General features: G+C 55.2%; 1 protein-coding gene and 1 pseudogene across 1 annotated transcript in view; both read left to right on the top strand.

Annotated features, from left to right (window-relative positions):
* The window catches only part of CASTOR2 (cytosolic arginine sensor for mTORC1 subunit 2), a 36748-nt gene that overhangs the window by 4444 nt on the left and 19955 nt on the right, over positions 1-12349 (top strand). The gene's annotated exons all lie outside the window — the stretch shown is intronic.
* On the top strand, positions 4053-4677 carry LOC105941911 (protein phosphatase 1 regulatory subunit 14B-like; annotated as a pseudogene).

Genomic DNA, 12349 nt, shown 5'->3' with positions numbered 1-12349 from the left:
TGCAGTGTCCTTATTTCATTGGTCAGAGTGGAGCCCTTGCAGGAGCTTCAGCCTATTCCTGAGGATAAGCACAGGGAATGACCACATCACCGGCCAATCAGCACTCAGCACAGGCAGGAGGGCGGGGCTACAGGGAGGTGGAAGCCCCTGATGTGGGCGGCTGGCCAGGGAAGTGCAGGGAGGTTCTGTTGTGACCCCCGCCCCTCCCCTCACCCTAGATCTTGGTCGGGGTCACTTGGTGCCTGGTTTGCTCAGATCATACTAAAATGTGTAGCTGTTTCAGTAAAGGGCTGTGGCTGGGGGCCCGCTGAGGGGCCTGCCACTGGAGGGGACTGACTGGAGGGCCAAGGGTCTCACCAGCTCCCTGTGTGTAGTAGGTCTCATCCAGAACCCCACAGGGCAAAACTGGGCAGAGTTAACAAGCAGACCACCAGCACTACGGCAGGACCAGGAATGGCAGCTCACACTGCCAGGCACTTAGTATGTACCAAACGCTCTGCTGGGTTGGTTGGTCGGTTGTTTTTTAAGGTTTGCTTTTGTATTTGAAAGGTGAATAGACAAGGAAAGAAGGGCCTTCCATCCTCTGGTTCACTCCCCAAGTGACCACAGTGGCTGGACCTGGAACAATCCAAAGCCAAGAGCCAGGAGCTTCGTGCGGGTCTCCCACAAGGGTGCAGGATTCTAAGGCTTTGGGCCATTCTCTACAGCTTTCCCAGGGCACAGACAGGGAGCTGGGTGGGAAGTGGAACAGCTGGGACCTGAACCAGCACCCATATGAGGTGCTGGCACTTGCAGGTGGAGGATTAACCAGTTAGCCATCATGCTGGCCCCCAAGATCTGTTTTTTAAAGATTTATTTATTTATTTTCTTGGGAAAAGCAGAGAGGAGAGACAGAAAGATCTTCTATCCACTGGTTCGCTCCCCAGATGGCCTCCATGTTGGAGCTGAGCTGATCTGAAGCCAGAACTTCCACCCACATCTCCCACATGAGTGTCAGGCAGGAACCCGAGGACTTGAGCCAGCCTGCTCCACTGCTTCCCCAGGCCCGCTGGCAGGGAAGCTGCATCCGAAGTGGAGCAGCCAGGCTTGAACTGGTGCTCCAGGATCCCGTGCTGAACTCACAGGCAGAGGCTTTACCCCCTGCCACACAATACCAGCTTATCTAGTCCTCACAGCAACCCTATAGCTGGTGCCCAGCCTACGGGTGCAGAGACCAAGGATACCGAGTAGTACTCAAGGCATCCAGGCATGGCAGAACCGTGACTGGAACCCAAGAAGTCCGACTGGGAATCAGTCTCCATGACAACTCAGCCAGGCATCTGGGCAGGCTGATTTGGGCTCTTAGCCCAAGTGTCACAGTGAAAGGGGCCAAGATCATTATCCCAGAAAGTTGGGAGTTAGCAGAAGGCCACAGCTTCCTCTTTCTGTTACCCATGAAATACGGTTACCTGTCAGTTGCATCCCCCAAAGCCCATCTTTCTTGATCGGCAAAGACAACCAGTGGATGAGAGGGCAGTCAGCCCACGGCCACAAGAACCCCCCCCCCCCCCCGTCAGCCCAGCCTGTCTTCTGGACTCTGTGCGCGCCTGCACAGGGGCCCTCGTGTTGCTGCCTGAAGGAAACGCATCCTCCAGGCCTCCATGAGCACGGCTGGCTTCGGAGATGTCCCTGGGCTTGAGTGGGCTTGAGGTGGCCAGAAGTTTGCCTGGAGACCTTCCTCCGTCACGTGTGGCCAGTCTGACACCGTGACCTTGGATGAGTCCCAGGCTGAACTGGAACTGCCAGAGTCTGGGTCATAAGCTCTGCCGAGGTCTTGGGGAGGACTGAGGAAGATAAATCGCTCTCTGGGGGGGTGGGGCTCTCAGGACAGGGCAATCCATCCCCACCCACCGGGCACTCACTCAGCTGAGAACCCGTGCCTTGTAGAGCGAAGGCCTGGCCTCCAAAGGCCCACCAAGTGGGCTTCCTAGAGGAGGCGACTCCACCGGAGGCCGCAGAGATGGGCAGACGCGAGAAGAGGTGAGAAAGGCACAGAAGAATCGGGGGACACGTGAACCCCACAGGCAAGTGGGCTACCCACCTGTCCACCCTGCGGGGCCGGTCCAGGACAACCCCAGGGGTTTAGCGCAGCTCTGGGGCCTGGGCTTGCTACAAATCTGTGAGTTCTGTTCACGCAGGCGCGGGGGGTGCTAGTGAGAAACACAAAAGAAACTTTTGTCCCATAGGAAGAAAAGATGCCTACTTCCCAGTGAGGGCAGGGAGGGAGAGGCCCACGTACCCAGAAGGAGGCACCGCCGGAAGTGCAGAGCCCCGCAGAGGGTGCTGGGGTGATTCCCACGCTGACCCCTCAGCACATCTCCCTGTCACACTGCATCCCTGGCGTGGTGGACCATCCTTGATCTTTGTGCATCCTTGGCTGTGTCCTGTCCCTGCCCCCCGACGCACACACCCTATCATAGCTCAACCACGATTGTTAGAAAATACCCCAAATCCTGGCGCTCTTCCCTTAGAAAAAGAGGCCCCCCCCCACACACACACACACACAAGCAATAGCTCCAAATTGGCGCTGTGGCACAGCTGGTAAAGCAACTGCCTGTCATGCTGGCATCCCATGTGGGTGCTAGTTCAAGTCCTGGCTGCTCCACTGCCCATCCAGCTCCCTGCCAGTGCGGCTGGAGAAGCAGCAGAGGATGGCCAGAGGGACTGAATCAGCGGGTGGAAGATCTCTCCCTTGCATTCGGTGACTCTAACTTTCAAATACATTTTTTTAAAAAATAATAATGTAAAAAGAGAAGCAGTAGCTACAGATTGCCGAAGCTAAACCTAAAAGGTTGCCTTCTCCCTGCTACTCCATCACGGCTCCATGGAAACTGACCACCATGTTGGAAGGACACTGAGACAGGCCTGCGGAGACGTGGCAGCAGGAGCTGGTACCAGTGGGGAGCCCACCCCCTGAAGCACTGATCCTCTGCCCCAGGTGCAGGCCTACCCAGGTGATCAGACATCTGACAAGCAGACCTGCCCCCCGTGTCGCCACACCCGGATTCCTCCCGCGTGGGAACCATGTGCACAAGCCCTTCACTTGAACTCTTCCCCCGCCCCCAAGATTTAGGGTAATTTGTTATGTAGCAGTAGATAAGTAACTGAGTGGCTGCGTCATTTATCATCCAAATGGGGACATCTTTGGAGAATTTGCAGAAAAGACTAAAAATAGCTACTCCCAGACAAACCAGGCAAACCAGAACGTGCGTGTGGCTAACCCTCTCTATAGTCCAACCAGGCAGCTCCCACGAGTCTCCTCGGGCTCAGCCCTCCTCCGTCCTCCAGCGAAGGTGTGTGTCCTTGCCTGATCACTCGTGTTCCCCGGCGTGCGACTCCTTGCAGGGGGTCCAGGAGGGCCATGATGAGGTATTTGGGTCCCTGCCACCCATGGGGGAGACCTAGATAAAGTTTAGCCTGGTTCAGTCCCAGTTGTTAGTGGGCTTGGGGAGAGTGAACTAGCAGACAGGGTCATTCTCTCTGTCTCGCTCTGCCTATGTTTCTTTCTCTCAAATAAGTAAAATAGATAAACATTCTTTAAAAAGAAAAATGGGGAGCTGATCTTGCGGCACAGGTCAGGCCACCACCTGCAACGCCCGCTTCCCGTAGCAGTGCTGGTGGCTGCTCCACTTCTGATGCAGCTCCCTGCTTACGCGCCTGGAGAAGCCAGAAGATGGCACACCTGCTTGGGTCCCGACCCCACCTGGGAGACCTGGGTGAAGCTCCTGCCTTCTGCCAGGCCCATTTCTTGCTGTTGCAACCGTTTGGGAAGTGAACCAGCAGATGAAAGATCTCTCTGTATAACTCTACCTTTCCAATAAGTAAATCATTTTTTAAAAAGAAGAATGAGGCTCCCGGGCGCCCCCGCCGCCGCCTGAGCCGTGGAGCCGCGCGGAGCCGAGCCCGGGAGCTCTCACCCCGAGCCAGTGACCCAGAGCCAGCCGGTGGGCGTCCGGGAGGAGGCGGCGGCGCAGGGAGGGGACCGGCTGGTGCACGTGGCCCCAGCCGCCGCCATGGCGGACAGCGGCCCCGCGGGGGGCGCGGCGTTGGCAGCGGCGGCCCAGGGCCCCCCGCGTGTACTTCCAGAGCCCCCCTGGGGCCGCGGGCGAGGGCCCCATGAGGCGCCAAGGAAAGGTCACCGTCAAGTACGACCGTAAGGAGCTCCGGAAGCGCCTCAACCTGGAGGAGTGGATCCTGGAGCAGCTCACGGGCCTTTACGACTGCCAGGAACAGGAGATCCCTGAGCTGGAGATCGACGTGGATGAGCTCCTGGACATGGAAAGCGATGAAGCCTGGGCTGCCAGGGTCAAGGAGCTGCTAGTTGACTGTTACAAACCCACGGAGGCCTTCATCTCTGGCCTGCTGGACAAGATCCGAGGCATGCAGAAGCTGAGCACACCCCAGAAGAAGTGAGGGTCCCTGAGCCGCATGATGAACAGTGGCTCCCACAGGACAATCGCTGCCCCTGACTTCGTAGCAACAGCAATACCGGGGACCCTGCGACCAGGCCTGGTGCCAGAGTGGGACTCCCTGGGCCCCTGCTCCAGGGGCCTCCTCCCAACCCCTCAGTTTTCCATTTTGGGGTTTTTTAATTGTTATTAAGCTAATGGGACTTTTTGTGTTTTTATATTGACTCTGTGGTGCGGCCCCTGCAATAAAGCCTAGGGTAAGCCAAAAAGAAGAAGAATGAGCCGGTGTTGTAGTGTGACATTTTAAGGCACTGCCCGTGAGGCAGGCATCCAGTATCAGCATCAGTGTGAGTCCCGCCTGCTCCACTCTGTCCCTCCTCCCTGTCGAGGCACCTGAGAAAGCAGGAGATAGCCCAAGACCTTGGGTCCCTGTCACCCACGTGGGAGATCCAGATGAAGTATCTCTTTGTCTCTCTCTGTCCCTCTGGCCTTCAAACAAATAAAATCTTACCCCAAAAGCAAAATCTGAGGTTCCGTTTATCCACCTGTGGTCATAGCAGCATTATTCACAAGAGCAAGAGCCAAAAGTAGAAACCACAGTGGTGACTCCTGATGGCTGAGGGGACAAGCACGTCATAGTGTATCCACACAGTGGAATCTGATGGGAAGAATGAGGAAATGCTGGGCCCGGCGGCGTGGCCTAGTGGCTAAAGTCCTCGCCTTGAACACGCCGGGATCCCATATGGGCGCCGTTTCTTATCCCGGCAGCTCTACTTCCCATCCAGCTCCCTGCTTGTGGCCTGGGAAGGTAGTTGAGGACGGCCCAAAGCTCTGGGACCCTGCACCCACATGGAGACCCGGAAAAGGTTCCTGGTTCCCGGCTTCAGATCAGCACAGCACCAGCCATTGCGCTCACTTGGGGAGTGATTCATCGGACGGAAGATCTTTCTCTCTGTCTCTCCTCCTCTCTGTGTATCTGACTTTGTAATATAAATAAATAAATCTTAAAAAAAAAAAGAATGAGGAAATGCTGACACCTGCTGCCTCATTGCTAAGGGTGAGGGGCTGCTGAGCAAAACCAGCTAGTCCCAAAATGACAAAGTTGGGGGAAAAAAAAACATTGGAACTCCAATGCCAGGGGCCTATACAACTTTAATGCTCAGTGCATATGATGGAAAAAAACCTATGCATGGATTTCCAAAAAAAAAAAAAAATGAAAACAAAATAAATTGACTTAATGCTGGATTTTGATGAACTTTCAGGAGGCCCTCTGTGTGAACAGTCCAAGGCCTAAGCTAGGACTCTAGAAAGTAGAACAGCAGCGGCCAGGTGACGGCTGGAGGGTGCGTGTGTGCTCCTGGGGCCGGGCTGTCTGCAGCCCGTGTCAGCTCACTTAGCTGTGATGCCCAGCTGTGATGCGGACCCTAGCAGGGAGCCCTGACATCACAGCGACTGGCTCCTACCACCCACATGGGCAGCCTGGACTTGAACTCCGGGCTCCTGGCTTGACCCCCAGCAGGGGCCATCGTGGGCATCTGGGGAGTAAACCAGCAGCCGGGAGCTCTGTCTGTGGCTGGCTGCCTCTCTCTCTGGCTCCCTGAACCAAACACTTAGAAAAGATCAAGATAGCAAGACTAATGTTGTATATCTTCCTGGATTTTTTGCTTGCTTGTTTGTTTGAAAATACATTTATTTGAAAGTGACAGAGAAAGTGAGAAGCAGAGAGGAGGAGGTCTTCTATGTGCTGGTTCGCTCCTCAAATGGCCACAGCAGCCAGAGTTGGGCTGGTCTGGAGCCAGGAGCCTCCTCCAGGCTCCTACGTGGGTGCAGGGATCTAGGCAGTTTGGCCATCTTCTGCTTTCCCAGGCAAGCATTAGCAAGAGCTGGGTCAGAAGTGGAGCAGCTGGGACTTGAACCAGTACCCATATGGGATTCCAGCATCATAAGCAGCAGCTTTACTCGCTGCACCACAGCACCAGCCCCCTTACCACATTTCTAAAAATAGTTTTTTGTTTGTTTGTATGGATTGATTTTTAAGCTTGGGGACTCATCTGTGCCCCAGCTGTTCTGTGCGTTGGCCACACACACATCCCACTGTGCAGGTATCAGGGTGTTGGCCCCTGCCCCAGTGGCCCAGGCGACCATGGAATGCAGCTCCTCGCTGTCCCGTGTAACCATGAGCTGCTGCCGTTGGTGGCCTTGAGACTGGACAAACTGACCTTTTGAGTCTCCTGACCCTGCCTTGCCCCCTGTTTCTCTGACATTCCTGCTTGCCAGGCACCGTCCTCGCCCCGGGCGGTGCCCAAAGGGAAGTGTGCCTGGGACTTATCTTGTTGCCAAGGACAGACAGTAAACACACAGGAAGAGTGGGAAAGAACACCGAAGTGGCCGGAGGACCAAGGAGGGAGGCTGCGACTCCCACAGTGGATAGCTGCTGTGCAAGAAACCACAGAAATCAAAGAACAAGCGTTGGCAAAGATGGGGCAGCATCTCGGCTCCATGCACCCTTGGCGGGAATGTGGCACAGTTGCCATGCAGAAGTGTGGCACTTCCTCAGAAATGACAGGCCGACTTCCCATGGGACACAGTGTGGCGTCCCAGAAACAGGGAGAGGAGACTCTCCAAGGGACCTGTGCACATGCAGGTGTGCAGCCCCCCCAGAGCGGAAGCCCCAGGGGTCAGTCAGCAGCTGAGTGGGCAAATGGCAGGTGAATTTAGCACCTGTAAGCCCAAGGCGATATTCCTCAGCCTCACTGGGGAGAGACCTCCTGAGATGTGCTCCAGTGTGGGAGAACCTTGAGGAAGTGGCGGCAGTCTCAGACAGAGGTCGGTGCTCGGCAGGGTCAGGGTTTGGATTCTGCACCACGAAAGACACCTGCAAGTGCATGGTGCTGATGGTGGCTGGGCAGTGAGGCGTCCTGGGTGCTGCAGAACTGGTGAAGGAGGACAAAAATTAATGTGTAAGACTTCACTGCAGTTTAGGAAGGGGAAATGGCAGTGTGGATAGGCGCTAGCCAGGAGCATGCAGTGGCAGTGGCTCAGGCTGCCGGAAGGAGCTGCGTGCATGAAGTCGGTGAACCCTCGCAGTCGCCCTTCAAAGAGGCACCATCAGCAGCCCCGTGGTACAGATGGGAAGACTGAAGCACCGCTTGTCTCAGTAACTTGCTCAGGACTACAAAAAAAAAATAGGTGATTTATTTTTTTAAGATTTATTTATTTTGAAAGGTAGAGTGGCAGAGTAGAGAGATGGGAGACCCAGTGGGTCACTCCTCAGATGCCTACGGCAGCCAAGGCTGGACCAAGCGAGAGCCAGGACTTGCGAACCCAGGCCTGGTTTCCCATGTGGGTGGAAAGGACCCAAGAACTGCTGTGCGCGCTCATGTCTGAGTTCCCATGTGGGTGGTCCTTTCTCCTGGGGTATACCTGAAGGTAGAATTGGCTAGATCATGTGAGTACTTTCTGCTTGGAATTTGAGATCTTGCCCAATTGTTTTGCCATGGCAGCCATGCCATTGGACTTTTTTTTTGGTGGGGGGGGGGGTAAAATTTATCCCCTTCCCCCAGGAAAAATAAAAAAGAAATAGAAAATCTGGAAGCAATGAGTTCACCCAGTTTTCCCTAAACCTCAATCCTTCCCACCCTGATCAGCCATTATAATCATTATTTTAAAGTAAAATTAAAATAATAATAAAAAGACTTACTTTTATTTGAAAGACAGATTTACAGAGAGAAGGAGAGAGAGAAAGAGAGAGAAATTTCCATCTGCTGATTCACTACCATGTGGCTGCAAAAGCCAGAACCAGGCTTGAGCTGACCCAAAGCCAGGAGCTGCCTCCAGATCTCTGATGCAGGTACACTGGGCCACTGCTTTGGGCTGTCCTCCACTGCTTTCCCAGGCCACAAGGAGGGAGCTGGAAGGGAAGTGGAGCAGCCAGGATACGAACCGTGGCTAATATGAGATGCTGGCATGTGGTGGGCGGAGCCAATTGAGTCATAATGTGGTCCTTCTTTCCCCCCCACTCCATTGGATATTCTCAAGGAACAGGGATTTAAACCCAGGTCCTTGGGCAGTGGAACTTCTATTCTTTTTCAGACATTTATTTGGCAAACATATCTGCAAAACACCCACAATCACCAGGCCGAAACCAGGAGACAAGGTCCCCTGCCTGGTCTCTTTCCTGGGTAGTGGTGACCTAGCCACTTGGGCTGGCACCTGCTGCCTCTCATGGTACACATTAGCGAGCAGCTGGAAACAGGTGGAGCTGGGACTGGAATGCAGGTGCTGCACCATGGTGAGATACAGCCAGCCCACCCAGCGGTTGAAACTGCTACACCAAACACCCACCAGCCAGCATGACTGGGTGCTTGGAAGCTGGAGGTCCTGACCAGCCAGGTCCCCAATGGGAGACCTGGACTGGGTCCCTGGCTTCTGCCAGGCCAACCCTAGCCATTGCAGGCTTTTAGGGACCAAACTAGGGAATGAGATCTGTCTCTGTTTCTCAAGTAAATAAAAACCAAAAATCCAGGTCAGGTTTATTTTCCCTCGACAGATGGCTCTCCCCAAGACCAGGCTGGGTCTCCTGGACACTTGGGGTACCTCCTTCTCGCCACTTCCCAGCTACCTGCACCAACACACAGACACACACACACGCAGTCTCTCTCTGTCTCTCTCCCTCTCTCTCTCTCTCCCTCCCTCTGCTTCCCTCCCATGATTTGTTCCCTTCTTGAGCAAGAAAGGCAGAGGTCAAGGGGAAGTATCTGAGTTCAGTCCTGTGGCTCCACAGAGTTCCACAGTCACCTCGGCCGCGTCTGCTAAGATGATGGAAGCCTCCAGAATCACCAGTGGACACAGCCACAAAGGGAGGTCACCCCACCCCCAAGTTCAGAACAGGCAGCATGTGGTCACAAAGCAGATGAACCACAGGCTGGGGGTTTGGGGTTCAACCCCAGCTCTTGCGCACCTGGACCTGTACTCACCCTTGCATCCCCCTCTGTGGTCGGAGTCAGAGTCCCCACCACAGGAATATATGTGTGGACTTGAGCTTGGCAAACCGCTAAACCCAGCAGGTGGCCTGTGGTGACTGTAAGATGGATCAGTATTCCCGTCTGTAGAATGGGGGAATAATTCTGGGTCAATTGTGAGCATTCAACAGGCCAGTTTATACGCTGGTCTCCTTGGTTATTGGGCAGCCTTGGAATTGGTTTTCTTCCTCATTTGGCAGATCCTACATGAGGATCGGAGCCCCTGCAGGCTAAATGTAAGACCCCGTGCAGGAGGTGGCTGTAGTGGCCTTGGCCCCTGCAGCGCCCACAGCCAACGCTGCCGTCCAGCCACTGGGCTGGTGCCTCTGGTAGCTGCAGAGGAAATGACTAGTCTGGTTGTGACTTGCCAGGCATTTTTGGTTGGTTCTGCTGTGTGCTGTGGGCCCAGGGAAGGTTAGGCCAGCTGGAGGAGGGGTCTGCAGACAGAGCCGTGGGGGTGGTGGGAAGAGCAGGCAGTGCCAGGCCCGGAACAGGTGTGACCTCCCGCACTCCACGCAAGGTCTGCGAGACCCTCCTGTGCCCTGTGCACATCCCTGGGTACTCATCGTCCTCCTCCCACTCTGTGTCCCCTGTCTGCCTTCCCCTCTCAGTCTCTCTGTTTATCTTCCTTCTCTGTCACTCGATTTTTCAAATGAATACACAAATACTTGCCCTCCCTCCTGTGTCCTGGGCCCCCTGCTCTGCAGCCCCTCCTTCCTGGCACCTGACCTTGGGTCCCTAGACAGTCTCAGCCCCTCCTGACAGGGTGGTTTCAGCTCACCTGGACATCTGATCCAGTCCTGTGCACCTGGGAGCAGCGCCCCGCCCCTGACACTGGCCTTGGCCTTCCCCCCACCCCCAGCCTTCTCACCCCCCTACCTTCCCTTCTGGCTTGCTTGTGGGTTTCTCCAGCCACAACCATTCCTGCCATCCGAGTGGGATGCCCAGATCTGCAGGGTGCAAGCTGTGTGGCCCTGGCCATGTTCCTTTCCTTCTCTGAGCCCTTCAGTGCTGATCTGGGAGAGAGTTGGGGCAGTAAGCGGGCCTCCCACAAGGCCATCACTGAGATGCCCGGGTCTCCTGGTACAGTGTGTGGCTTCCAGCCCAGCCCCCTCTCATTCAGCTCCCTACTGAGAGACACCTGGGAGGCAGCATGGGATGGCTCTAGTATGGGAGGGTCCCTGCCACCCACATGGGAAACCACTTTGAGTTCCAGGCTCCAGGCTTTCGCCTGGCCCGGCCCTGGCTGCTGCAGGCTTCTGAGGAGTGAGCCAGCAGCTAAGACATCCTGTCTCTTTCTCTGCATCTCTAACTACATTTCAAATGGGTCATTTCTTACACCCTTGGGAGAGGAGTTCAGTGATCGTGTAAAGCAGCCTTCCCAGCCCCAGTGGTCAGCGGAGGGAAGACAGCATCCCATCTTTTTCTCAGTCTGTTGCTCACAGACACTCACTGTTCTGTCCACACCGTTGTGGTCTCCCTTCAGCTTTCCTTGCCCCAACAGCTCCTCGGGGCCCAGTGACAGGCCCTGGGGGTCATGCTCACAGGCTGCTCACCCCTCCTCACCCCCTGCACCTGACACCTTCCTGGCCCTGCCCCACAGAGGACGTGAAGTTCAAGGTCACGGGGTGGAGCCAATGGTTCAGGTCAGGAGTCCAGGCCATGCAAAGGCTCATCCATCTTTGCCAGCAGAGACTCAAGCCCATGATACAGAGGCTGGGCACCAGGCCCTCAAGACTTCCTCAATCCAAGTGTGTCTGAAGGCCCACCCCATGCCGAGTGCACGTGCCATGGAGACCCAGACCCCAACGCTGAAATCAAGACCGCCCTTTAGCACAATGGCAGGAGAGCCTAGCAGGCTCCAGGGAGGTGGTGTCCCTTGGTGCAGGGAGAGGGAGGGCTGAGCTGGGCTTCAGGCATTCAGATAGGGAAGGGACACCCAGGAAAGAGGACCAGCATGTGCAAAGAAGCTGGAGCCCAGGGCTGGGATAGAGGGAGAGAGGGTTGGCGATTCCCAGGGCCACAGCTCAGGCGAGCTGACCACTGTACCCTGCTGCCGCCTGCAGAAAGCCCTCCCGGCCCCACAGCCTTGTTTCCTTTTTTCCCCTCTATTAAAATGTCTGTGTAGATGGGGCCAGCACGATGAAGCCACTGCCTGTGATGCCAGCATCCTGTATGAGCTCTGGTTGGATTCCCAGCTGCTCCATTTTTGATCCAACTCCTTGCTAATGCGCCTGGGAATACGATGTAGGACAGCCCGAGTGCCTGGATCGCCAGGAGGCTGGAATGAAGCTCCTGGCTTCGGCTCCAGCTATTGCAGCCATTTGAGGAGTAAACCAGAGATGAACCCTCTCTCTCTCTCTCTCTCTCTCTCTCTCTCTCTCTCTCTCTGTCTAATGTTGTCTTTCAAACACATAAAGCTTAAAACATTTTTTCTGATACAAAGTCATGTGGTTCGGGATTCCAAAGAGATACACAAGGTGGCCCAGCAAAGGCCCCTCTTCCCATTGTGACCTCAGCCCCCAGGTCCACCCTGGTGGACAGCCAGACCACAGGAATCTGGGCTGTGCTGCTGGGGTGTGCGCACATGCAGGTGTGCTACTGTCTTGTTTGTTTTTTGATTTTTTTTTTTGAAGTTATATCTATTTGAAAGAGTGCCAGGGAGAAAGAGAGAAAAAGATCTTCCATCCACCGACTCACTCCTCCAAAGACCTGCAACAGCTGGCTCTGGGCCAGACCAAAGCCAGGAGCCAAGAACTCCATCCAGACCTCTCACATGGGTAGAAAGGAGCCATGTCCTTGGGCCGTGCTCCACTGCCTCCCAGACGCAGTAGCAGGGCGCTAAATCAAAACCAGAACTGGGACTTGATGCCAGGCACC

The sequence above is a fragment of the Ochotona princeps genome, chromosome 24, assembly GCF_030435755.1.
Source record: "Ochotona princeps isolate mOchPri1 chromosome 24, mOchPri1.hap1, whole genome shotgun sequence".
Classification (NCBI taxonomy): domain Eukaryota; kingdom Metazoa; phylum Chordata; class Mammalia; order Lagomorpha; family Ochotonidae; genus Ochotona; species Ochotona princeps.
This window is presented reverse-complemented; position numbering and strand designations above follow the sequence as displayed.